Raw genomic sequence first — 26,940 nt, forward strand, 5'->3', positions numbered from 1 at the left:
ATCTTCCTACTAATCACTCACTCTGGTGCTGTAGACAGCTGAGATCATTGGTGACAGTTTCCTGTAGTTCCTGTGCTTCATGATTTTCTGCATACTAGTAGTTGCAATCTGATCTTCCCTCTCTGAAGCCTTCCAACATTTTTCCAGGCCCTAGTATTTTTATGGTAATTAAGCCTAGCTGCCTCAGTAGACAAAACTGAAATCTCTGTGGCTTATCCCAGTAAAAGGTGACTTTTTGCTCATGCAAAATCCAGTGCAAATTGGCAAGAGATCTCCTTTATCTGGTGACACAGATGACCAGGATTCATCCATATTTTTATTTTCTATTTCAACATATAGCTTCCAAAGTTGCTTCCAGGGAAAGTGAGGGTGGAAAGAGGCACATGAGCTCTTAAGCAATTTGGCCCTGGGAGATTAATACCTTCCTCCCCTTCACAGTCCTTCAGCCAAGACTATCACAGGGTCCCAATTAACTTTCTGTTATAGGATCTATTTCCCTAAATTAAGTCACTTGCTGTCTGAAATAACTAGTTTCTCTTCTCCTTGTTGATATACTATGAAATAATACATAATTATAAAACCTGAATATGTTAACTTGATGAAAAGCATTAATCATTTGTTTCTATACCAAAATATTGTTAAATATTGGTTTTGCCAAGTATGCATCTAAGCATAATATCTTGTATAAAATTTGACATACAGGCTTAGTGTTTAGCTCATCTACTTACTGATAGATATTATTTGAATTAGCAGATTTAATAGTAAAGACTACATTAGGATTAACATCCTTAACAAAGAAAACATTTGCCAACATGAAGCCTATTCATACATATATCTAATCACTTTAAATTAAAATGATCTATATTTTCGTGAGTAATGATGTTTTTAAAATTTACAGAAACATAGAACTATCACTCATTAGACCTGTAAAGACAGGACTCACATCATTATTTTTGTATACAATATGCCTGATGATGTGCAAGCTTGTACTAAAAGTGAGCAAGAATGAATGTGAAACAGGACATTGACTCTTGAATTTGGTAATCATTATATTTTATATAAAGTTATTAGCTTCTGTTCAGCTCTTATTCAAGAAACAAATAATGCATACACAAACCAATTCAAGCAACACACTATCTTAAAACCGTTTCCAAGTGGCAGAGTTAGACTAATGCAAACTGAACATGATTATAGATGTGAATGCACCATATATACTGTGCTAGGCCTTCATCCTTGCCCTTTGAAGGTGTTTTCAATGAACAAGCACTTATTTCCATTTCAATGCCTATGGTGAAGATGGGTTAATTTCCAGGGATGATGTATTGTCAGTGCAGGTGGCAGAGCCTGCCTACCCCACAGGCAACATTCAATTCCTGCCTGAACCGAGACATTTATCATTGTGTTCTGCCTATTTGTGTCTCTGTCAACAACTGAAAGTCATGATACTCCCTCCAATTTGTGTTAACAGAAAATGTGGGTACAACAAGCAATCTGGAAGATGGATATGAATTGAGAGGAAGCACTTCAGGTGCACCATTACAGGGCTGAAGTTTAATTCTGCCACTTTTATCTCTGGTTAACTTATGGAAAAGAGAGTGAAAGGAAAGAAAGTGGTGGAGACTCTCCTTTATTAAATACTTATTAATAGTATTACTACTAATCAATACTATGGCCAGACTCTTTGCTCATTTACTTCACATACATTTTCTTACTGATTAATTACAACATTCCTTGAAGATGGCATTAGTATTGTCCCTATTATACAATAAGGAGAGACACCTCCTCTGTGTCACTGTCTCAAAAACTTTGAGCAAAGCTTCTTGCTTCTGTCGGACTCAGTTTTTCTCATGTTAAATGAAAATAATAATATCTGCCCTATATCTAGGCATTCTTCACACATATCATTATTTCTTTAACATCTCCTTCCTTGTAGCTACACTGTCCCACGTAGCTAGATTGTCAACTATGTGGGATTCCAAAAGTAGACCTGTCTGATGCCAAAGGCCCTGCTTTTTCCTTAGTCCTTCAAAGCTGGCCTGTAAGAAGGGCTTTAAAATAAGAGCTCTCTTGGACAGTCTAGATCAAGACACAAGTGCATCCTCAGACAGAAGCCACATGTAGTACAATACCACCGGAAACTTATCTTTGTCACTAAAAATACTCATACATCAAAAATCAAAGAAGAAAATTATAGAAGAAAGGGCCAGTGATGATAAGCAGAGAAGATCACCTTGCTGTTGATGACTGCTGCCACACACCCATCAAGGGATATAGAATAGATCTGTGTAAGATGGAAGCCATCCACTTTGTGCACCAAGTACTGAGACGAGGGAAGAATCTACAGAGAGATACCATGAACTCTGAAGTTACTTATGACCATGGTGAGTGGTTGCTCTCTGCTGACCCACTATGGGTCTTTTGGCTTGGTTCCTTCTCAATGATGGAGAGTGGAAAATGGAAATTCAAACTAAAATCCACCAAACTCTAGGGAGCCATAACAACAACATCAAGCATAATAAGGATCATAATAATAGATTGTACTTGCTTTAAACTTCTCCCTATTGCTCAGTCAACCAACCAGTTAATACAGTACATGTCCTATTAGGGTTCTGGGAATACAGGGGTAAACAAGATACACATAGACCCTGCCCTTATGCAGCTGACAATGTAGCAGGGAAGGAAATGTTAAATAGTTATATGTACAAAGAATGGCTAGATGGAGGGAAGGCATTATTATTATTGAGACAAACTCGCATTCTGTTGCCCAGGCTGGAATGCAGTGGTGCAATCTTGGCTCACTGCAAGCTCCACCTCCTGGGTTCAAGCGATCCTTGGGCCTCAGCCTCCCGAGTAGCCGGGACTACAAGCACCTGCCACCATGCCCAGCTAATTTTTGTATGTTTAGTAGAGACGGGTCTTCACCATGTTGACCACACTGGTCTCGAACTCCTGGCCTAGAGTGATTGGCCCACCTCAGCCTCCCAAAGTGCTGGGATTAGGGGTGTGAGCCATCATGCCCAGCATGGGAGGCATTATTATTACTCACATTTTACAAACCAGAAGACTGAAGCTAGAATTGGTAAGAGGCTTTATACTATTGCAGTTTTTGAGACAGCAGGTGGCAGAGTCAGGCCTCGAACCTGGGTCTTTATACTTTCAGTCTAGGGCTTTCTACATTGCTACACTGCCTGGATGCATGTGTCTAAGAACCTCTTTCTACCAAGTAGAACCTCTTTCTACTCTGCCTTAAGTCAGCTGAGGGTTGAATATGGTGAATACAAACGAGGATGGGAAAAGACTGAGTATATTCTAATTGATTCTAGAGGTAACTAGAATCTACTTGAATCTAATTGATTCAGGAAGGGTTTAAAAAAGGAGCTAGAAAGCATGTCTATAGATTGTACTATGACTCACAGAAGTTCCTTTGCTTAGAATAACTGACCCTTATTAGGACCTTATAGGTTACCTGAGGCTTTCCTAGGGGTCACCTGCCACCCAGTCCATAGATATTTATGCTGAGCATTTACCAGAATGCCCATCCTGTGGTTTCTATCCCTCCTATAGGCGAAGTTTCAGAGGAAACTGTGAATCTGAAAGCTATAATATTGGCAAGGGCTTTGGGAGATTTCCATCCCAACAATGATAGGAATTATCTCTTGCTTGTACTGTCTCCAGGAAGTAGGGATAAATGGAAATGGCTGCTGGTGCAGGTGCTAAAACACTTGACCATTGGAGGCTAATTTAGAGGAAGACCCAAATAACTGCATTTGAGTTCTGTGTGCCTAGGCCTCCTGGTCCCTTCTTTTGGCTGCCCAAAAGCTCAAAATTCCAGAACATAAGACTATTCAACCTGCCCATCAACAAGCTGAGAGTCCACTAGGCTTAGATTTAGAGCAGGTATTATTATTGATACTGAACAGATGAGAACACTGAAGTAGACAAAAGCACCCAGCCTAGCAGTAGGTGCTGGAAGTACTGCTATGGAGAAGATAAAAACACGGGCTTGGGAAAGTATAATCTGGTTGAGAAATTAAGATCAAACATAAAGCAGGGAATGAAAAAAGACCTGAAGGGGTCCAGGGAGAGGAGAGGTCAATTTGGGCTTGAAGAGGAGCAGTGCCTTAACTTTGGAAATGAGATCAGGCTGAGCATTAGGGGAGGTGATGTGCTGAGCAGAGGAGCTGGAGGAGGAGGGCACTCTGTGAGGGCATGAACATCATCGAAGGTTCAGAGGTGGGAGTGAGGGTGGTTTGAGGAGGACACAGCAAGGAGGCCCATTTGGTGCAAGAGAAAATGTGTCTGGAGAGAAATGGGATTTTGCTGGCCTGAAATACTACAGAGAGCCCAGGCCACTAGTCGGAAAACCTGGCTTCTGACACAGACTATGGACCATGTCCTTGCATAGGCCACATTCTCTCCGGGTTTCAGTGTTTTCATATGAACAACAGATTGTTCTACTAGACAATCTTTGAGATCCCCTCCCAGCTCTGGCAACTAAGACACTTTGATCCTCAAAGCTACTGAAGAAGAAAGGGTGCATCTCTATTTCTGGCTAAAGGTTCAGGAGGAGAAGAGAACCAATAACACAAAGAACAAATAGGAATATGTCCTATTAATTTTATCACAGCTGAGAAACCAGAATTTCTTAAACCAGAAGGAAGTATGGGTGGTTTGATGTTAGATGCTGAGGCTCACTATTATTTTGCTCCCAGGACTCACTGTCCAGGTTGGTGGGGTTTGAAGAAATCCAGCTCACATGCTCCTTTTCCTTTTTCCTTCTTTTCCTCACCTCTCCTCTCCTTTCTTTCATTCTTTCTTCCATTATTCAGAACTGACCTGAAACATGCCCATTTCTTTCTCTTTCTGCTGTACAAGCCTTTGGTGGAAAGACAAGCTCCACCAGTCAGATGACATCACATCCTGTAAAACTGGTCACGCATATTTCTGTCTGCAGAATCATTTCCTCTTAAAGATGCTTCCTCACAATCAAGAAACTTAACGGTCAATGTGGCAGTCTCATTTAGTTCCTCAGTTCTAGAGACTGCAGAGGGCCTGGCTTCTAATGGGAAGCCCTCAGAATGACAGGACTCACCTCTGCCTCCCGGCAGATGAGTGGAATCAATGTGCAGAAGGCATGGCTAGAGGTCACTCTCACAGACATCACTCACACAGCAGATAATCTTGTCAGAGTCTCAACATAGCCACAGCAAATATGACATCTCTCACTGGCTTTTATATACAACAAGTATTTGGCAAAAAATATTTTGATCAAGACGTATTTCCTTCAAAGAGAATAAATACCTAAGAAAAGTCATCTTTGAAGACTAAATAAAAATAAGAACATATACACACTAATCAAGGGAAAGCTTCTAAGAGTCTGATTTTATTATTACTATGCATCATCCTCAGTTCATATTCAACTAACGGAGGAGGCATTTTCTTTGATCATCTTCATCTCCTCCCCCCTTTGCAAGTGTCTGCTTTTTAAATTGCCAGCTGTTCTTAACAAGAAGCAGAATGACCAAAGTTTCCTTTTCCTGATCATGTCTTAGAAGATTTTAACTGCTAATATTATTACTTCCACCATTGAATCACAGGGGATAAATCTTTCTAAGTTTGTAAGGTCAACAAGCAATGTTTTGTCAAAGCTGGAAAACAGCATCTGCACTTGGATGTTTCTCATGGTTTCCAAGTGATAAATCAAAGGGAGAGAGAAATAAAAAGACATTTATTGAAATTAAATCATCTGCTTACAAATAGTACATTTTTTCCCAGTCTGGAAGATACAAAAAGAAAACAAAATAAAAACTCTGAATATGCATTTAGTAGGCAGGAGAAGATGCTGATCAGTCTTAAGTCGTATATATTACATTTTTTAGAAATAAGGCTTCTGTAAATTAGTAGGTATACAATGTATGAAAAAGTTAAATGCAACGAAGTTAATGTCACTGAGAAAAGATAAAAGGTTATTTTTCTTCTATAACCTCCCTCCATCAAGTGAAGGGTAAGAAAAAAAGAGCATGTAAAAGTTGCCTATGAATATAAAATTTCAGGACAGATAAACATAAGAAAACTACCCCACAACTGAACTAGCAAACAGTGACCAGATCCAAAAACAACAACAAAAAATGTCTGAATTCCTTGGATATAGATAAACGAATCTCACATATTTTTGAATCTAAAACAGACCCTACATAGTTGCTGACAGACAGTGTGGTAAGATATATCACTTCAAAGATGATTACGGCAATTCACAGTGACAGGATGACTCTCATCATGGGAATTCACATTATGCCATTAAGTTACTTTTTATAGTACTTGGAGAATTATGAAAAATTTGCCACTGTGACCACAACTAATCTCTCCGCTTAAAAAAATTATTAAATAAGATCCATCTTCCATAAGAGGAAAGAACTATCACTTTAAATACCTGTATATCAAAAGGAACTGAAGGGAGCTCACATGAAGATTGCCTAGGTTAAAAGTTCCCTGAGCTATCATTAATGTGATGTTTAAGATGGAGCCAAGGAAGGACAAAAGCAAAACTATTAGATATTTAAACAAAAGCTGTATGATTAACAAAAGTTGAAACTCAGAGCGAGAATAATTATGGTGACCAGACAAAACAGACAAACATGGACTTTCCATCTGATTTTCTGACGTGCACCCCAAATGTCACTCCTCTAACTCATCTATGCTTCCCCGAGCAGGCTCTGCTTCTACTTGGCTGTGTTTCTTAACTTCTCTCTCTCTTCTTTCCTTTCTCTTTAGTCTTAGTTACATTTCCTTATTATTTCCGTGCTTCTGTGGGAGACCAAAGGCCTCTGTAGGTTGGCTCTTCTACTCCCCAAAGCGAAGCTTCCCTCTGGCCCTCTCACTTTCCTGTCCTAAAGCACTTGACTGTGGTCAGTTCTAAACCTGAAAGACACTATGGGTTTTTACCTTGCATTGGATGTGGGCATGTGCAGATTAAAAATCATGCTTTAAGAGCTCAATTATGACAAGGAAGTATATAATATATGGACATATGTTGAATGAGGAGAGGTGAATATATAGCATATTTAGGCATCTTCAAGTAGATGCAACATAAAATGCCTTTCAATACAAGCAGTAGGCAGCAGCCCCATGGAGGGATTTGAAGGATGCACATGTGTCCATTTCCTACATGATTCCTACCTGTACCCATTCAGGGACCTACTCCTTGCTCCATCCAGGGGCACTAACCAACAATGATCAACATCACTCACTCCCCATTTTGGTCTCTGTATCAATATTCCCCAGATTTCAATATAGCAATCCTAAGTATATTCATTAATATACCCATCCCTCCCTCGCCTAATGCCCTTTTTTTCCTTATGGAAAAAGAATAGTACATAGGGGTTTATTAGGTAAGTTTAAGGGCTAGACGTGTGATTCAAAAGTCCAAATAATAGAACTGTGTTGTTTATCCTCCTAGCAAAGTCCTTTCTAAAAATATGCTCTCTCTCTAACTACATAAAGCAGCAAGAGGGCTGCATCTCTTGATGGCTTCCTGATTCCCCCTCCCATGGTCTCCTCAGGCTCTCCAGTGACTAGTGTTCTGCCTACTGTCCTTCAGTGATAGTCCAGTTTCAGAGTAAGCCCAGCCAGATGTGTCATGAGTGGCTTAGATTTGGAAATCGAGATTTGTTTCCTCTTCATGCTGGGTATTGGGGTTTGAGAGTGGAAAAAGGGAAAAACTGCTTAATAATTGCCAAGAAAAGTCTGTATAAAATTTTCTAAGGCATTATTCTGCAAGAATAAATATACAAAAACCCATAGTGAAAATCTTTGAAAGTTGATTATATAAATTGCATTTACCAAAGCTGGGAAGAATCACTAATAAACCATAAAAGAACACATTTGCTTTGACGGTCTGATCAAATTTTCTGATCTGATATGAAAATCAGGGTCATTTGTCAAGGGTGACAACAAGATAGTTGTGTATGATACTCCTTGTGCTAGTCCAAGCAACATCCTCTAAAAGCTAATCAACACCCACTCCTGGACCATTTACAAACTGCATCTTCATCTTCTGTAGATGTTGCAACTTGGGTCAAGAAGGGAAGGAGCAGAGGCTGTAGATGGCAGTTTCTGGACCAGCCAGCAGTAGCTAAACACTGAACAAAAGGAGGTAGGCAAGAATGACTCCCATTTTCTAGAGATGCAAACAGTAATGTTATCCCAGTGTTTACAAACCTATGATCATGAAAGGGACTCTATGAACCAGTTTCAAGTATTCAAAAAACATAGAAAAATTATACCTTTATGGGTGAGATAGTCCCCCAAATAAACTAAATTGGCAAATTTAATTTCTTTTCGCTTAGTTATAAGAATATCAATTTGGTACAGTGACACTGGTCATTTTATGTTAAATTACAGTATGGTTGTTATAAATTTTTGTGAAAAGCAAAATTTGGAGATACATTATTATTTAACAACTTTATATGCTGTTTTGTTTTTTATGTCTTTGAAAACACACACAAAAGGCTAAAATCTCTGTTTCATAAATGATGTTGGGAGAACTAGCTAGCCACGTGCAGAAAGCTGAAACTGGACCCCTTCCTTACACCTTATACAAAAATTAACTCCAGATGGATTAAAGATTTAAACATGCTTTTCCGGGTGGCTCCCGAAGATGGCGGAGGTGCAGGTCCTGATGCTTGATGGCCGAGGCCATCTCCTGGGCCGCCTGGCAGCCATCGTGGCTAAGCAGGTACTGCTGGGCCGGAAGGTGGTGGTTGTTCGCTGCGAGGGCATCAACATTTCTGGCAATTTCTACAGAAACAAGTTGAAGTACCTGGCTTCCCTTCGCAAGCGGATGAACACCAACCCTTCCCGAGGCCCCTACCACTTCCGGGCCCCCAGCCGCATCTTCTAGAGGACCGTGCGAGGCATGCTGCCCCACAAGACCAAGCGAGGCCAGGCCGCCTTGGACCGCCTCAAGGTGTTTGACGGCATCCCACCGCCCTACGACAAGAAAAAGCGGATGGTGGTTCCTGCGGCCCTCAAGGTCGTGCGTCTGAAGCCTACAAGGAAGTTTGCCTATCTGGGGCGCCTGGCTCACGAGGTTGGCTGGAAGTACCAGGCAGTGACAGCCACCCTGGAGGAGAAGAGGAAGGAGAAAGCCAAGATCCACTACCGGAAGAAGAAACAGCTCATGAGGCTACGGAAACAAGCCGAGAAGAACGTGGAGAAGAAAATTGACAAATACACAGAGGTCCTCAAGACGCATGGACTCCTGGTCTGAGCCCAATAAAGACTGTTAATTCCTAAAAAAAAAAAGATTTAAACATAAGACCTACCACCAAAAAAACCCTCAAAGAAAACCTAGGCAATACCATTCAGGACATAGGCATAGGCAAGGACTTCATGACTAAAATACCAAAAGCAATGGCAACAAAAGCAAAATAGACAAATGGGATCTAATTTAACTTAAGATATTCTGTACAGCAAAAGAAACAACCTTTAGAGTGAACCAGCAGCCAACATAATGGGAAAAAATTTTTGAAATCTATCCATCTGACAAAGGGCTAATATCCAGAATCTAAAAAACATCTTAAATTTACAAGAAAAAACCAAACAACCCCATCAAAATGTGGGCAAAGAATATGAACAGACACTTCTTGAAAGAAGACATTTATGCAGCCAACAAACATATGAAAAAATGTACATCATCACTGGTCATTAGAGAATTGCAAATCAAAACCACATTAAGATACCATCTCACACCAGTTAGAATGGCGATCATTAAAAAATCTGGAGACAACAGATGCTGGAGAGGATGTGGAGAAACAGGAACACTTTTACACTGTTGGTGGGAGTGTAAATTAGTTCAACCATTGCAGAAGACAGTGTGGCAATTCCTCAAGGATCTAGAAATAGAAATTCCATTTGACCCAGCAATCCCATTACTGGGTATATACCCAAAGGATTATAAATCATTCTATTATAAAGACACATGCACACATATGTTCATTGTGGCACTGTTTACAATAGGAAAAACTTGGAAGCAATCCAAATGCCCATCAAAGATAGACTGGATAAAGAAAATATGGCATATATACACCATGGAATACTATGCAGCCATAAAAAATATGAGTTAATGTCCTTTGCAGGGACATGGATGAAGCTGGAAACCATCATTCTCAGCAAACTGACACAAGAAACGAAAACAAAACACCACATGTTCTCACTCATAAGTGGGGGTTGAACAATGAGAACACATGGGCAGAGGTAGGAGAACATCACACACCGGGGCCTGTTGGGAGATGGGAAGTTAAGGGAAGGCTAGCAGGGGGTGGGGGACTGGTGAGGGATAACATTAGGAGAAATATCTAATGTAGGTGATGGGGGGATGGATGCGGCAAACCACCATGGCATGTGTATACCTGTGTAACAATCCTGTAGGATCTGCACATGTACCCTAGAACTTAAAGCATTTAAAAAAAAAACTTGATGGTAAACTGATTGAGAATCAGAGCATGCAATTAATTGTTCTCCTTACCCCCTCCCTCATGATTCTATGCCAAGAGTGCCACAGTCAGGTCATTGTCCTGATATTTCTATTCTTGTCTTCTCCAAATGCGAAGCATCAGGTTAAAAAAACTAAATGGAAGGATTAAGTAGAATTAAAAACATAACTGAAGAGAAATACTATAAACTGAAAGGATGAATCTGAGAAAATCACCCAGAAACTTATAAAGCCAGTTGAAGAGATGGAAACCTGAGAGTGAGACTGAGAGACACAGGAAACAAAATAATAGATTTATTCTGAATGGATTCCAGAGGAGAGGACAGAATATGGGAAGGCAATATTTGAGGCAATAATAGCTTATGACATTACTGAATTAAAAAAAAAAACATAAGAGCTCTCAGGTCTCAGATTGAAGAAGGAAAAAAATAAGAACAAGGAAATATTTTTAAAAAGTGTCCCCAAACAAATCATGATGGAAATGCAGATAATTACTGATACAATTAGATTCCTCAAGAACAACTATAGGAGCCAGAAAAGATAAAATAATATCTTCCAAATTCTAGGGAAAAAAAAAAAACCTGCCATCTACAATTTCACATTCAACTAACATCCTTCAAAGATGGAACAAAGTAAAGGTGTTTTCAAATAAAACTGAAAGTTTATTACTCACAGAACTCTATTAAAGGAACTACTATGAGTCCTACTTCAGGAAGAAAGAGAAAGAAATAATAGTTCATAAAAACATCACTGAACATGTTGACAATCTAGTAAGTACTAACTAAATAATAACAGCTAAAATTCACTGAGCAGTCATATGCCAGGAACTGATGTAGCTCATCTAATTATCAAAATAAACTTATAATTAGATTCTATTATAACCCCAAGTATATACATGGGGAAACTAAGCATCTCACACTTAAAAAACTCACTAGGTAGTACAGATAGTAAGTGGCAAAGCCAAATATATAATGTGTCCATTAATAAAAAATAGTCCATTTTGTGCTGCCATAACAGAATTCCTGAGACTGGGTAATTTATAAAGAACATAAATTTATTTTCTCACAGTTCTATAGGCTGACAAGTTCAAGATCAAGGTACTGGCAGGTGAAAGCCCAGTCTCTCCTTCCAAAATGGCACATTGAAAAATTTATCTTCCAGAGGGGAGAAACGGTTCTCACATGGCAGAAGGCAGAAGGGAAAAATGGGGTGAACTCCCTCCTTACGCCTTTTATACTGGCATCAATCCATTAATGTGGGCAGATCCCTCATGACCTAAACAGTTCCCAGAGGCTTCACCTCCCTGCACTGTTACATTGAGGATTACATTTCCAATATATGAAACTTGGAGGACACATTCAGGTCACAGTAGATAATAGTCAATATGTTATAACAAATTTGGGGAGAGTTTATAGACAAGGCATAACTCAAAAACTAATCAACAATAATATATATGATGGAAGGAGATATATTGAAGTGATCTATGGTTACTATATTATTTAATTAAGATAAATATGCATGTGATATTTAATAGTAACCATTAAAAGAAAGAAAACATATAAGTTTCTAAATAATGGAGAGAAAATGAGGAGAGAGGATAACAAAAATCACTGAATCCAATAGAAAGCAAATAAGGAGAAAAAAAGAACAAATATAACAACTTTAATAGAAAATGTTAGAAAATCACAAAAATGTAAGTAATCACAACAGAGATAAACATGACAAACTTCCCTGCTAACTTCTATTGTCAGATTGGATATTTAAAAATATACCAGAATCAACTAAAACACAACAACCTAGCTAAGTCAAAAAGGGAATAGAAAAAAAAAGTAACCCAAAAAGAATGGGTTCTATGATATTAATGTTTGATAAAATAGACTTGCAGAGAAAATTATTATTCAGGATAAATAAGGTCTTTTGGCCAAACTATATAAAGCAATAAAACCCTAAACTACATAAAGCTAAGCTGACAGAAATGCAAGGAGAAATCTATAAAATCACAATCCTAGTGGGTTTTTAAAAACATTCTTCTTTCAAAAACAGATCTATCAAGCAGATTAAAACACTAGTAATAACAGTACTTTTGAATGGTTAATAAGTGTGCGCTAATGAACTATGTAGAATTCTATTCCCAGCAAAGGAAGGCTACGTCTTCTTTTCAAGTCAATACAATACATTTAAAAAAATATCGACCAGGTAATGAGTCAAAGTGAACTCTCAATAAATAACAAAAAGTTGATATTTTATAGACAATGCTACAACTCATATGCAACAGAACTGGAGCTCAGTAACTCAGTAATGGTCTCTATTTTGGAAACTTTAAGGCACTATTTCAAAACTTGCAAAATGCAGCTAAACTAGCACTTAGAGGGTGATGCATGGCCTTAAGTTTATACATTAGAAAATGAGAAAGACTGAAAATTAATAAACTAAAATTTACCTCAAAAAGATGGGAGAAATAAATAAAAGGATAAACCTGAATATGGAAGAAAATAATACCACTTTTGTAAATTCAAAATCACAAAAACTATATGGTAGGATTTTTGATATGCATACTTACAGAGTAAGTTTAAAGCAATCTCAGAACACTGGTTACATCTGCACAGAAAGAAAAAAATGGATTGTGGAGAGGTAGAAAACAGGTTTCAACTGTATTGGTAACTTGATTCCTTTTAAACTAAGGATCTGAAAAAAAAAATTTATTAACATTTATGAAATCTAGGTGGAGGATACTCTATGATATTTTTCAACATTTGAAATATTTCTTAGTTTAAAAAAAGGGCAAAGAAAAGAGAACAACCTTATGGAAGAGAAATATAAAATTTTCTAGTTTTGCAAGTTGTGAGTGTATCAATCTTAGTCCCTTCATCTGTCAAAGGAGTAATAGTGGATCCTAACTCCTGGACTCAATGAGGATCATATCCAGCAGTTAGCTCAGAACTAGATACAGCCTGTTCAAGCACGCTGTCATTATTAGTTTATTCTAAACTTGGAAACAATCTACTCCCATCTTTACATCAATCTAAGAAGATTAGGATGAGGCCAGGTACAGTAGCTCACATCTGTAATCCCAGCACTTTGGGAGATCAAGGCAGGAGGGTTGCTTCAGTCCAGGAGTTCGAGGCAAGCCTGGGCAACATAGTGAGATCCTGTCTCTATAAAAAAGAATTTTAAAAATTAGCCAGGCATGGTGGTGCATGCCTGTAGTCCCAGCTACTCAGGAGGCTGGTATGGGAAGACCACTTGAGCCAAGTGAGGAGTTTGAGGCAGCAGTGAGCTGTTTGTGTCATTGCACTACAGTCTGGGAGACAAGACTCCATATCAAAGAAAGAAAGTAAAAAAAAGACCTGGATGATGAGAAATCTTATTTGACTCTACTTCATTTAAGTCCTAAAGCAGTAGTATTTAAAACAATCAGGGAATGTTATACATTTGTGATTAGTAAAATGATTCTACTGTTATAAAATGCTATAGGACATTATTGAAGTTCTTCCTTATTACAACACTACGAACATTGCCTTGTCACTCTATATTCCATGTCACTGCTCCATCAAAGTGCTCTGTTTCAATTCAAGCCATAAGATGATCACCATTAGTAGCAACACCAACACTACGGTTTTCTTTAACGTGATGTGCCACGTATTTTCCATCTTTGCAACTCTAATAGACATGTGTTTTGCTTAGATTATATTTGATCCATGCAATAGCCCTGCAAGCATGTTACCATCTAGTTTACTAATAAGGAACTGAGTCCCAGATAGGTCCGATGACCTGCCAGTGGTAATAATACATGCCTTATAGGGTGGCTTTGAGGATTTAAAAAGATCATAGTAAGTAACTGTCATATAGGAGATAAATATTGGTTCTCTACTCCCTTCTTCCAGGTGTTCAATTAACATTTATAGATTATAAAAATGAAAATATAGGACATGGGGCTTTCTTAGGTAGATGCTTTGCATCTGTACCAAAAATCTCTGCTTTATAAGTTTAACCAGTGTTTTTTGCAACAAGATATTGTAAGGTTTCAGAAAGGTGATTTGTTCAAAGATTCCTCTACCAAACTCTTCATTTGTGACCAAAAATGACCTTGAAATGACTTCATGTAAAACTCTTTCACTATAAAAGATGAATTCACACTTCCTTCTTTCAGAAAGGGAGTAATTCCAGTATGAAGCACTTCATAAAACATTTCTTTTTTCTAACATCCTACCTAAAACAAGCAAATATGGGATGGCTAAATGGATCTATAGTCTATAGTGATTGGTGATGAGAACAGAAATATAGCCTTTGAAACACTTCCTGACATATTTTCCCACATACATTAATCAGAGCAACAACTCAATAATTTCAATTACATTTTAAATATATTCCTTTTAAAAGATGTCATTATTTCAGAGAAAGGACAATAATACAAGCATCAGTGGTCACCACCCTTGCTTTTTTATGCATGAGGATCTTCTGAAATGCTTGAAAATTGTGGGGTTTTGACTACATTAAAAAACAGAAAGATTTATTGAGAATCCAGGCACCAGTGTAAATTGTAAATAGTAAGCACTTGATTCTGTGTTTTCTCTGCCTTGATTTTTTTCTATATCTCAAACAACTTATTTTGTAGTAAATTATATTGACCTGAACAGCTATTTCCTGTTTCTACTATTCTTTTCCTCAGGAATATTATAAATTTTTCTCTATACACTATTACTTAGGTTAAGGACATCACAGAGAGAGCAAAAAGAATAGAAAACAATGATCTGTGCATCCCCATGTCCCCGGAGTGTTAAGTCTGCATGACATTTATGACACATATATTAAGTGCTCTTCACTACAGCAGTGAAGAGAGAATCAGCCTTATACACTAGCCTCATATGGATGGTGGCTACACTGGGTGAAGGTTTATGAGTTTAGCTTATTCAAGCCAAACTCACCTTTGGCATTTATTATTAGGGCTTCCTCACTGTGGGGATTCCCCTGACCAAGCTGAACTGTGCAATGGGATACAGACATGAAGACCCTAGAGCTAAGAGTCGATATTGGGATTATATCCTCTCCTGGAACATCCAACCTGCTGTTTTGGTAATTGGAATCTGATAATAATGGTTACTATTACTGATGGGTTAGCAGGGACCAGCTACTATCTATATTATTTCAAATCATCCTATCAAGTATGCAAGATAAATTGTCCCCATTGTAAAGAAGAGAAAACTGAGATTTAACATGTTAAATAATTTAGGATGGGCGCGGTGGCTTATGCCTGTAATCCCAGCACTTTGGGAGGCTTAGGTGGGCATATCACTTGAGACCAGCCTGGCCAACATGGTAAAACCCCAACTCTACTAAAAATAAAAAAAACTAGTTGGGCATGGTGGTGTGTGCCTGTAATCCCAGCTACTCTGGAGGCTGAGGTACAAGAATCACTTGAACCTGGGAGGCAGAGGTTGGAGTGAGCCAAGATTGCACCACTACACTCCAGCCTGGGCAACAGAGTAAGACTCTGTCTCAAAATATATATATAAAATAATGATAAAATGTTAAATAATTTGTTCAGGAAAATACAACTACTAGGTAGCATAGAAGGATTGGAATCCAAGATGATCTAATATAGAGCATATGCTTATTCTACGATCCATGCTGCCTCTCATTTACCTAGAGATTTTGAATTATTTAAGGATTAAGAAACAAGAACTTAAAGGTTAAAAAGTCAGTGAGATCTGGGTCACATATAGTCTGAAAATGCTGGTGTCAAACAAGAACATGGGCCAAGCATCAGCTCATCAATAATGATTATCTGATATACGGAAGGCACTAGCAGGATTCCAAGTAAGTACTCTTATGATAATACTCAACTTCCTTCAATACTTTCTTTAGCTTGTCGCATATCCAGTAGAAACTTTTTTTTCCTAGTGCTTGCTTTTGAGAATGTTTGCGAGAGTTGAGGGGCCTAAGAATAGACTAAACTAAACCCTTATGTTCCACGGCAATTAAAAAAACCCAGTTAACCATAAAGGTCCGATCAGATGTTCACAGCATATTTTCTTGTTTTATGCAGACTTCTGTTTTTAGGCAAGTTTACTGGAACAAAATTCATTGGAAGCCGAGTAAACCACAGCTTTTGCAAAATGCAGCATTAGCATGATGCAGAGAAGTGTGTAGGCGAAGAACACAGCATCCCTGGAAACCCCATCACTTCCTCTTTGGTATATTTACATAGAGAGGTAGAAGCTGGCTCAGCCACCACAGCAACTAAAATTTGCTAAGCAACTCCAAAGCTGTAGTCTTCCAGGCTCAGTATAGTTGGGATCTCCCTATTCTGTTTTCTGTATATCTATACTATTTATCACAGCACTTTATCGTTAAAAGAGTCAACTCAATATCTCTATTTTAGAAAGATATCCTATTATGCCACTCCCATGCTTAAAACCCTCAATGGTGCCTGCTGCCTAGAGCACCAACTCTAATCTTCAGCTTTGCATCCAGTCTCCTTCACAAACTCACCCTTTACTTGACTCATTTTCCACTCTTCCTCATTCACTCATTGCTCTGGATTTATGAAGACATCTTCTACTCCTCAAACTATGTACTTTCATGAACTCTAATTTGTTCTTTCTTTTCCCACTTCCTACATTTCCAAGGCCTGGTTTAAAGGTCTCTATCCATGTGAAGCAATTATTGCCTGTCTCTGAGCTCCTTGATGCAAGGAACTGTGTTCTGTTCCTATTATTTGCCTGACATGAAGTGGGCAGTCAAAGCTTCTTACTGAAATAAGACATCTCCTTGTAAGCCAACTGTGATACAGTGATAATGCCATTGCAGTAAGGTAGCCTAGCTTTTCCAGACAGCTCTACCATGGACTTGTATGTATTCTATTCTTGGGTGGGGAGAAATTCACTGGGACACTAAGGATACCATTAGTAAGATTTTCTATGGCCCTTCTTCTCCAGGATAAATGATACCAATTTCTTAAGCTTCCATTTCCTTTACAACCACAATTCTTCACTTTCTAAGGCATACAGGCCAAATCAAAACATACGTGGGGGAAGCAGCTGAGTGTGCTATAGAAAAGAGGGCCCTCTGATAGCACTCATCTGCTACCCCTCCAGACTATCAAACAGAAAAGAATGGGTCATCATGCTGTACACCCTGGATGGTGTCTACTTTTAGACAGAAATGGTATATTCTAACTAAATGATAAAATGACAATAACAATATTTATGCAACCTAAGGCTCTAAAGTGACTATGGATTCTCTCATACCAAATCCAGACTAGAAGGTAGACCACATACTAAGTGACTTATTGTAAACAAATCTTGCTTTATCTCACAGTTGTATTTTGCAAATCAATTTATACACAATTTGTCTTTTTATACATGCTACTAGAAATGTCCACGTAAGCTGAATGAGATACAAGGTTGTTGAGTGTATTAGTAAAACTTGTAAATGTGTTCAAACCTCAGGAGGAGTTCTCAGCAATACCTAGCTAAAAATATATATATCTGTCATGGGTCTTACGAAAAGCCAGACACTAACATAAATTGCCGCTAGAGGAAATAACATATCTGAATAAAAAATGAGAAGATCATCCTCTAAAGAAAATGAGAAGGAGGCACAGATGCCCCATGGCCATAAACCTAGTTTTATACCTAATTAAAAAAAGGAAAGGAGCAAATTCTTTTTTTATTTTTATTTTTTTTGGGGAAGAGGTGGTGTTTGGTTATGCGAATAAGTTCTTTAGTGGTGATTTCCGAGATTCTGGTGTACTGATCAACTGGGCAGTATACATGGTACCCAATGGGCAGTTTTACCCTTTGACATCCCCTATGTTTTTCCCTGAGTCCCCAGAGGCCAATGTATCATTCATACTCCCGTGTGTACTCATAGCTTAGCTCCCACATATGAGTGAGAACATACAATGTTTGGTTTCCCACTTAAAATGATGGTCTGCAATTACATCCAGGTTGCTGTGAATGCCATTATCTTGTTCCTTTTTGTGGCTGAGTTATATTCTATGGTGTATACATATACCACACTTTCTTTAACCATCATTGATTGATGGGCATTTGGGCTGGTTCCATAGTTTTGCAATTGCAAATTGTGCTGCTATAAACACAAGTGTGCAAGTATCTTTTTCATATTATTTATTTTCCTCTGGGTGGATACCTAATAGTAAGACTACTGGATTAAATGGTAGATCTACTTTTAGTTCTTTAAAGAACCTCCACACTGTTTTCTGTAGTGCTTGTACTAGTTTACATTCCCACCAACAGTAAAATTGTTCCATTTTTACCGCATCCCTGCCAACATCTATTATCTTTTGATATTTTGATTATGGCCATTTTTGCAGGAGTGAGGTGTTTCTTATTTGCATTTTCCTCATAATTAGTGATGTTGAGCATTTTTCCATATGCTTGTTGGCCATTTGCATATCTTCTTTTGAGAGCTGCCTATTCATGTCCTTAGCCCCCTTTTTGCTGTTGGTGTATAGAAGAGCTACTGATTTGCGTACATTAATTTCACATCCTGAACCTTTGTTGAATTCATTTACAAGTTCTAGGAGCTTTTTGGATGAGTCTTTTGAGTTTTCTAGGTATACAATCATATCATGAGCACACAGTGACAGTGTTTTTTTTTTCTTGCTAATTTATTTGTGTTCTTAGATTCTGGATATTAGTCCTTGGTCAGATGTATAGATTGAAGAGATTTTCTCCCACTCTGTGGGTTAATTCTGCTGATGATTTGTTTTACTGTGCAGAAGCTTTTTAGTTTAATTAAGTCGCATGTGTTTATCTCTGCTTTTGTTGTGTTTGCTTTTGGGTTCTTGGTCATGAAGGCTTTGCCTAAGCCAATGTCTACAAGACTTTTTCTAATTTTGTCTTCTAGAATCTGTATGGTTTCAGGTATTAAAGTTTTTATTCCATCTTGAGTTGATTTTTATGTAAGGTAAGAGATGAGGATCCAGTTTAATTCTTCTACATGTGGCTTGCCAATTATCCCAGCACTATTGAATAGGGTGTCTTTTCTCCTTTTTATGTTTTTGTTTGCTTTGTTAAAGATCAGTTAGCTGTAAGTATTTGGCTTTATTTCTGGGTTCTCTATTCTATTCCATTGGTTTATGTGCCTATTTTTATACCAGTATCATGCTGTTTTGGTGTCTGAGCCTTAGAGAGTAGTTTGAAGTTGGGTAATATGATGCTTCCAGATTTGTTCTTTTTGCTTAGTCTTGCTTTGGCTATGCCAGCTCTTTTTGGTTTCCATATGAATTTTAGGATTATTTTTTTCTACTTCTGTGAAGAATGATGGTGGTATTTTGATGGAAATTGCAATAAATTTGTAGATTGCTTTTGTCAGTATGATCATTTTCACAATATCGATGCTACCCATCCATGAGCATGGGATGTGTTTCCATTTGTTTGTGTCGTCTATGATTTATTTCAGCAATGCTTTTGTAGTTTTACTTGCAGAGGTCTTTCATGTCCTTGGTTAGGTATATTCCTAAGTTTGTTTGTTTTAGGTATTATGAAAGGGGCTGAGTTCTTGATTTGATTGTCAACTTGGCTGCTGTTGGTGTATAGAAGAGCTACTGATTTGCGTACATTAATTTCACATCCTGAACCTTTGTTGAATTCATTTACAAGTTCTAGGGGCTTTTTGGATGAGTCTTTTGAGTTTTCTAGGTATACAATCATATCATGAGCACACAGTGACAGCTTGACTTCCTCTTTACTGATTTGGATGCCCTTGATATCTTTCTCTTGTCTGATGGCTCTGACTAGGACTTCCAATACTATGTTGAATAGAAGTGGTGAAAATGGGCATCTTGTCTTATTCCAGTTCTCAGGGGGAATGCTTTCAACTTTTCTCCATTCAGTATAATGTTGGCTGCCAGTTTGTTGGAAATGGCTGTTGTTACTTTAAGGTATGTCCCTTCTATGCTAATTTTGCTGAGGGTTTTAATCATAAAGGGATGCTGGATTCTGTCAAATCCTTCTTCTGCATCTATCAAGATGATCACGTGATTTTTGTTTTTAATTCTGTTTATGTGCTGTGTCACATTTATTGACTTATGTCTCTTAGACCATCCTTGCATCCCTAGTATGAAACCCACTTGATCATGGTGAATTATCTTTTTGATATGCTATTGGATTCAATTTGCTAGTATTTTGTTGAGGATTTTAGCATCTATTTCATCAGGGAAACTGGTCTGTGTTTTTCTTTTTTTGTGTTATGTCCTCCCTTGGTTTTGGTATTTGGGTGATACTGGCTTCATAGACGGATTTAGGGAAGACTCCCTATTTCTTTATCTCTTGGGAATAGTGTCAGTAGGATTGGGACCAATTCTTTTTTGAATGTCTGATAGAATTCAACCGTGAATCTGTCAGGTCCTGGACTTTTTTTTGTTGGTAATTTTTTTGTTACCATTTCAATCTAGCTGCTTGTTACTGGTCTGTTAAGAGATTCTATATCTTCTTGGTTTAATCTAGGAGAGCTGCATACTTCCAATAATTTATCAACCTCCTCTAGGTTTTCTAGTTTATGTGTGTAAAGGTGTTCATAGTAGCCTTGAATAATCTTTTGTATTTCTGTGCTACCAGTTGTAATATTTCTTATTTCATTTCTAATTGAGCTTATTTGGATCTTCTCTCTTCTTGGTTAATCTCGTTAATGGTCTGTTTTATTGATTTATCTTTACAAAGAACCAGTTTTGTTTCATTTATCTTTTTATTTTTTATTTTTGGTTTTAATTCCATTTAGTTTTGCACTGATCTTTGCCATTTATTTTCTTCTGCTGGGTTTGGGTTTCAATTATTCTTTTTTCTCCAGTTCCATGAGGTGTGACCTTAAGTTGTCTATTGGTTCTCTTTTGAACTTTTTGATATAGGCATTCAATGCTATAAACTTTCCTCTTAGCATCACTTTTGCTGTATTCCAGATATTTTGATAGGCTGTGTCACTATTATTATTCTGTTCAAAAACTTTTAGATTTCCATCTTGATTTCATTATTGACCCAATTATCATTCAAGAACCCATTATCATTCAAAGGTTATTTAATTTCCATATATTTGCATGGTTTTAAGGCTTCTTAGAGTTGATTTCCAATTTTATTCCACTGTGGTCTAAGAAAGTTCTTGGTATAATTTTGATTTTCTTTATTCTTTTTTTTTTTTGAGGTGGGGTCCCACTCTGTCACCCAGGTTGGAGTGCAGTGGCACAATCTAGGCTCGCTGCAACCTCTTACTCCCAGGTTCAAGTGATTCTCTTGCCTCAGCCTTCCAAGCATCTTGGGATTACAGATGCCCACCACCATGCCTGGCTAACTTTTTTGTATTTTTAGTAGATATGAGGTTTCGCCATCTTGGTCAGGCTGGTCCTGACCTCAGGTGATCTGCCTGCCTTGGCCTCCCATAATTTTGATTTTCTTAAAAATACTGAAACTTGTTTTGTGGCTTATCATATGGTCTATCTTGAAGAATGTTACATGTGCTAATGAATAGAATGTATATTCTGCAGTTGTTGGGTAGCTATGTAAATATCTGTTAAGTTTTTTTGTAGAGCATCATTTAGGTCCACTTTTTCTTGTTGACTTTCTGTCTTGATGACCTGTTCAGTGCTGTCAGTGGTGTGTTATAGTCCCCCATATTATTGTGTTGCCATCTATCTCATTACTTAGGTCTAGTGGTAATTGTTTTATAAATTTGGGATCTCCAGTGTTAGGTGCATATATATTTAGGATTGTAATACTTTCCTGTTAGACTAGTCCTTTTACCATTTTATAATGTCTCTCTTTGTCTTTTTAAACTGCTGTTGCTTTAAAGTTTGGTCTTTTCTGATATAAGAATAGCTACCCCTGCTCACTTTTGCTGTCCATTTGCATGGAGTATCTTTTTCCACCCCTTTACCTTAAGTTTATGTGACTCCTTAGATGTGAGGGGAACCTCCTTAAGACAGCAGAAACTTGGTTGGTTCATTCTTACCCACTCTGTCATTCTGTATCTTTTAAGTGGAGCATTTAGCCTGTTTACAATCCATGTTAATATTGAGATGTGAGGTACTATTTTATTCATCATGCATTTGTTTCCTGATTACCTTTTCTTTCATTGTGTTACTGTTATATAGGTCCTGTGAGATTTATGCTTTACAGAGATTCTATTTTGGTGTATTTCAATGATTTGTTTCAAGATTTAGAGCTCCTTTCAGCAATTTTTGTAGTACTGGCTTGGTAGTGATGAACTCTCTCAGCATTTGTCTAGAAAAAACTGTATCTTTCCTTCATTTATGAAGCTTAGTTTTGCTGGACACAAAATTCTTGGCTGACAATTGTTTTGTTTAAGGAGGCTAAAAATAGGACACTAATCCCATCTAGCTTGTAAAGTTTCTGCTGAGAAATCTGCTGCTAATCTGATAGGTTTTTCCTTTATAGGTTACCTGATGCTTTTGCCTCAGAGCTCTTAAGATTCTTTCCTTTATCTTGACTTTAGCTAACCTGATGACTATGTGCCTAGGTGATAATTTTTTGGCAATGAATTTCCCGGGTGTTCTTTGAATTTCCTGTATTTAGATGTCTAGATCTCTAGCAAGGCCAGGGAAATTTTCCTTGATTATTCTATCAAATATGTTTTCCAAACTTTTAGACTTCTCTTCTTCCTTGGGAACACCAATTATTTTTAGGTTTGGATGTTTAACATAGTACCAAACTTCTTGGAGGCTTTGTTCATTTTTTTCATTCTCTTTTCTTTCTCTTTGACAGATTGGGTTAATTTGAAAGCCTTGTCTTTGAACTCTGTCTTCTGCTTGTTCCATTCTATTGCTGAGACTTTCCAGTGCATTTTGCATTTCTCTAAGTTTATCTTTGACTTCCGGAAGTTGTGATTGTTTTATATTTATACTATCTATTTCACTGAAAAATTTTCATTTTATATTCCATGTCATATTTCTTTTATTTTCTTTCTTTCTCTAGTGCCTCCTTAATTAGCTTAATAATCAACTTTCTGAATTCTACTTCTGGCAATTCAGAGATTTTATCTTGGTTTGGATCCATTGGTATCCACTAGTACCATCTTTTGGGAGTATAAGAGAGCCTTGTTTTCTCACGTTACCACAGATGGTTTTCTGGTTCTTTGTATTTGGGTAGACTATGTCAGAGGGAAGATCTGGGATCTAAGGGCTACTAATCAGATTCTTTTGTCCCACGGGTGCTCCCTTGATGTAGCGTTCTGCCCCTTCCCCTAGGAATGGGGTTTCTTGAGAACTGAACTGTAGTGATTGTTTTTGTTCTTTTGGGTCTAGCCACCCAGAGGAGCTCCTGGGCTCCAGGCTCGTAATGGGGAGTGTCTGCAAAGAGTCCTGTGATGTGATCTGTCTTCAAGTCTCGCAGCCATGGATATCAGCACCTTCTCTGATGGAATTAGCAGTGAAGTGAAGTGGTCTCTGCGAGGGTCCTTGGTTGTGTTTTTGTTTAGTATGTTGGTTTTGTGTTGGTTGGCCTCCAGCCAGGAGGTGGCATTGACAAAAGCACATCAGCTGTGTTCCTATAGGGAGGATGCAAAGTTGCCCTAGGGACACTTAGTTAAATATTTAGGTTTCTCAGATGATGGGCAGAGCTGTAAAGCTCCCAAGAGATTATGACTTTTGTCTTTGGCTACCAGGGCAGGTAGAGAAAGACTACTAGGTTGGGGCAGGGGTAGGAGTGTCTAAGCTGAGCCTCTCCTTGGGCAGAGTTTCAGAATCAAAGAAGCAAAACAGCAGATGTATTATTTACTAAACAGTTGAGGACAAGTGATTTTAATAGGATTCCTTTCCTAGGGCCATTAGTCTCCCTTCTTGTGTTCACAAATAATTGTGCAGAAAGAGCATCCAATATGGCAATAAGCATAGTTCATGGAATGTTTTAAGATAAAAATTCCTTCTAGAAAATAAAAATTTTACCAACTTCAGATTCAGGGGCCACAGAAAACATGGTAGAAAGAGTCCTTAGTATATTTCAAATATTTCCCATAATACTGCATTGATTTTAAATAAAATAATGAGACTCAGATAAAAAGTTAGTTGTTGGCTAGAGTTTGCACTTGGGTGGATACAAGCACTCTTCAAGGAGAAACACAAGAATAGGCTCTATCATGCCAATTAAGAATTCATCATATGACTCTGGTTTGTCAATATTCTGGCAACGTTAATTTCCCAAAAGTAGCCTAGAAAATCTAGAATGAAAACAAATCCAAGGCTATTTGTACTCACTTCCAGAAGTACATCTGTGTAAGAATCTTGTATTCCTATTCAGTTGTACCACTCAAAAAATGCTGCAGGGCATTGTAAGTACACTATACCCATGGAGTATTCTCCCAACAGGGAGTTCCCAAACTTATTTGAGAATAGGACATTCCCCCTCCCCTTTTAAAATAATACCTCTTGTTATCCTGAGTATGAGTGTTCCTACAAACAGACTGGGAGTGCTGTTCCATTAAAACAATAGTCTAAAGTACTTAAGAGTATTGGGCATGGTGTCAGGGTGCCTAGATTTAAATGTTAACATAATAGCTGGTGACCTTGGACGAGGTACTTAGCTTTTCTCTGCTTTGGTTTCCTCTTCTTTAAAATGGATATAACAAGAGTTATCTGCTGCTTGGGTTTATTTTCAGGAATAGAGGAGAATATGTACTTAGTGGAGTGCTTAGCACAACGCCTACAATAGTAATCTTCAGTCAATGCAAGCCCTGAATATTTTTATTATACCCAGTGGTATGGCTAAACTCAGTAGAGAAAACCTTTCCAAAAGAGACCTCTTTTGTGGGTCTGGGCTAGTCCCAGATTTGTTTCAGTTCTCCAGCCATCTCCAGTTCTACACTTTAGGTTTCCATTTCACTGGAGCTGTTCATTTTCTTCTCTGTTACTCTGAATTGCATTTCCTGGGGATTTTCCAAGGCAGACTTGACTAGAGACTTAGGGAAGAAAATCTTCTTCCCAGATGGGTCCTTACTTCTAAAAGAGAAGACACTGCATTGGAAATGGTTGCATAAAGCTCTGGCTACAGTGGAAGTTGCATCAAAGCCCTCGCATGCCTTTGGCTGTCTTCATGGTTGTATTCTAGGCAAGGAAGGCTTGGTGACTCTTGGACAACTCTTCCAACTCCTTACCTCTGCCCTGTTGTTTCTGTTAACAGGGTGTTTATGATAATGACAAAACCTAAACTCTTTCTTTACATTTTAATTTCTTTTTTGGGGCTAGGGGTAGGGGAGCATTTGATGGCTTCTTCTTGATTACTGAAGAAGTAATACTTATTACACAAAAAAGAAGCATACTTATTACACAAAAATCTAACATTATATAAATATATCAGGTAAAAAGTAAACATCTCCTATAATTCCACAACCCCTGCCTCTCCCGACAATCCCAAGACTGCTACTGTCAACAATTTTTTTCTCATTTTTAATGACGCACAGAGCTGGAAGCTCTGTACTCTGCTGGGAATTCTTCATTCTGCACCATTTGCCTCAGGAGTTTTTCTATTTATCCTTATAAAAGAAACTTCAAATAACATCTTAGTGAAGTTATTCTGATCCAGCCAAGCCATGTTGGTCCCTCTCTTAACCAGGTGCCCAAAGTGATAGGTACAGCCTATATTTAGAGAACTTTCCACAATTTCATTGCAATTTTTGAATTAAATGTCTCTCTTACTTCAAGACCTTAAAGAGTCATGTCTCTTACCTCTTTGATACAAGGCATCTGATACATGAACCAGCAGTCAATGCACAACAAATTTTTGTCGAGTGAGTGAATGAAGAAACATACCAATAAAATATTTTTCTAAGACACGGACTTTCAAGCGCTGTAGCAATCACAATCAGGAGGCTCATCATTTACATTTTTCTGAAAAAATGTTTCTTATATATCCCACATTCCAAAAACCAGGTAATACTGTTAATTCTTATTTCTTTAGACCTGAAAGCTCAAAATTCTAACTTCACAGAAAATGATACAGTTGGAAGAATTTGGGCTGGATGGTAATTTATTTTCCAAGTGCCAAATGAGCATTCTGGAGCATCATTGGTCATAGGCTTTGTCCACTGACACCAGAACATTCCAGGAAATAATATTTCAAATAAACAGTTTCAAGTCCAGTAAACCACAAACACAGAGAAGTATTCAACAGCACTTAATAGCAAATAGCCTTCTGTAGACGGTTACTTGGGAATGACTAATTATATTTACAAAGCACAAATATCTCTTCTGTTAGATTAATTGAACATAATTTAAGCTGAAGGCTTGGGCAAAAAGTGAATCTATAAGAGTGGCAAGAAGGGAAGACAAAGGAGAAGATACCAGAAGGATGAATCTTAGAAAAATATTTCCAAATATCAGAGAGCGCCACTGGACCAACTCTTCAAATTAACAAGCTCCACTGAGGAACTCTGACATGCTGCATGACACATCGTCCAAGGAATAGCATCCAAAATAAGTC

At 37.9% G+C, this 26,940-nt stretch overlaps 1 protein-coding gene and 1 pseudogene across 2 annotated transcripts in view; one reads left to right on the forward strand and one right to left on the reverse strand.

Annotated features, from left to right (window-relative positions):
- The window catches only part of CPQ (carboxypeptidase Q), a 495,642-nt gene that overhangs the window by 156,941 nt on the left and 311,761 nt on the right, over positions 1-26,940 (reverse strand). The window lies entirely within an intron of this gene.
- LOC116528429 lies at positions 8,636-9,303 on the forward strand (annotated as a pseudogene). Its single transcript, XR_004259022.1, has one exon. The product of XR_004259022.1 is annotated as a 60S ribosomal protein L13a pseudogene (transcript).

The sequence above is a fragment of the Sapajus apella genome, unplaced genomic scaffold (assembly GCF_009761245.1).
Source record: "Sapajus apella isolate SASKATOON/1434 unplaced genomic scaffold, GSC_monkey_1.0 scaffold3, whole genome shotgun sequence".
NCBI lineage: Eukaryota > Metazoa > Chordata > Mammalia > Primates > Cebidae > Sapajus > Sapajus apella.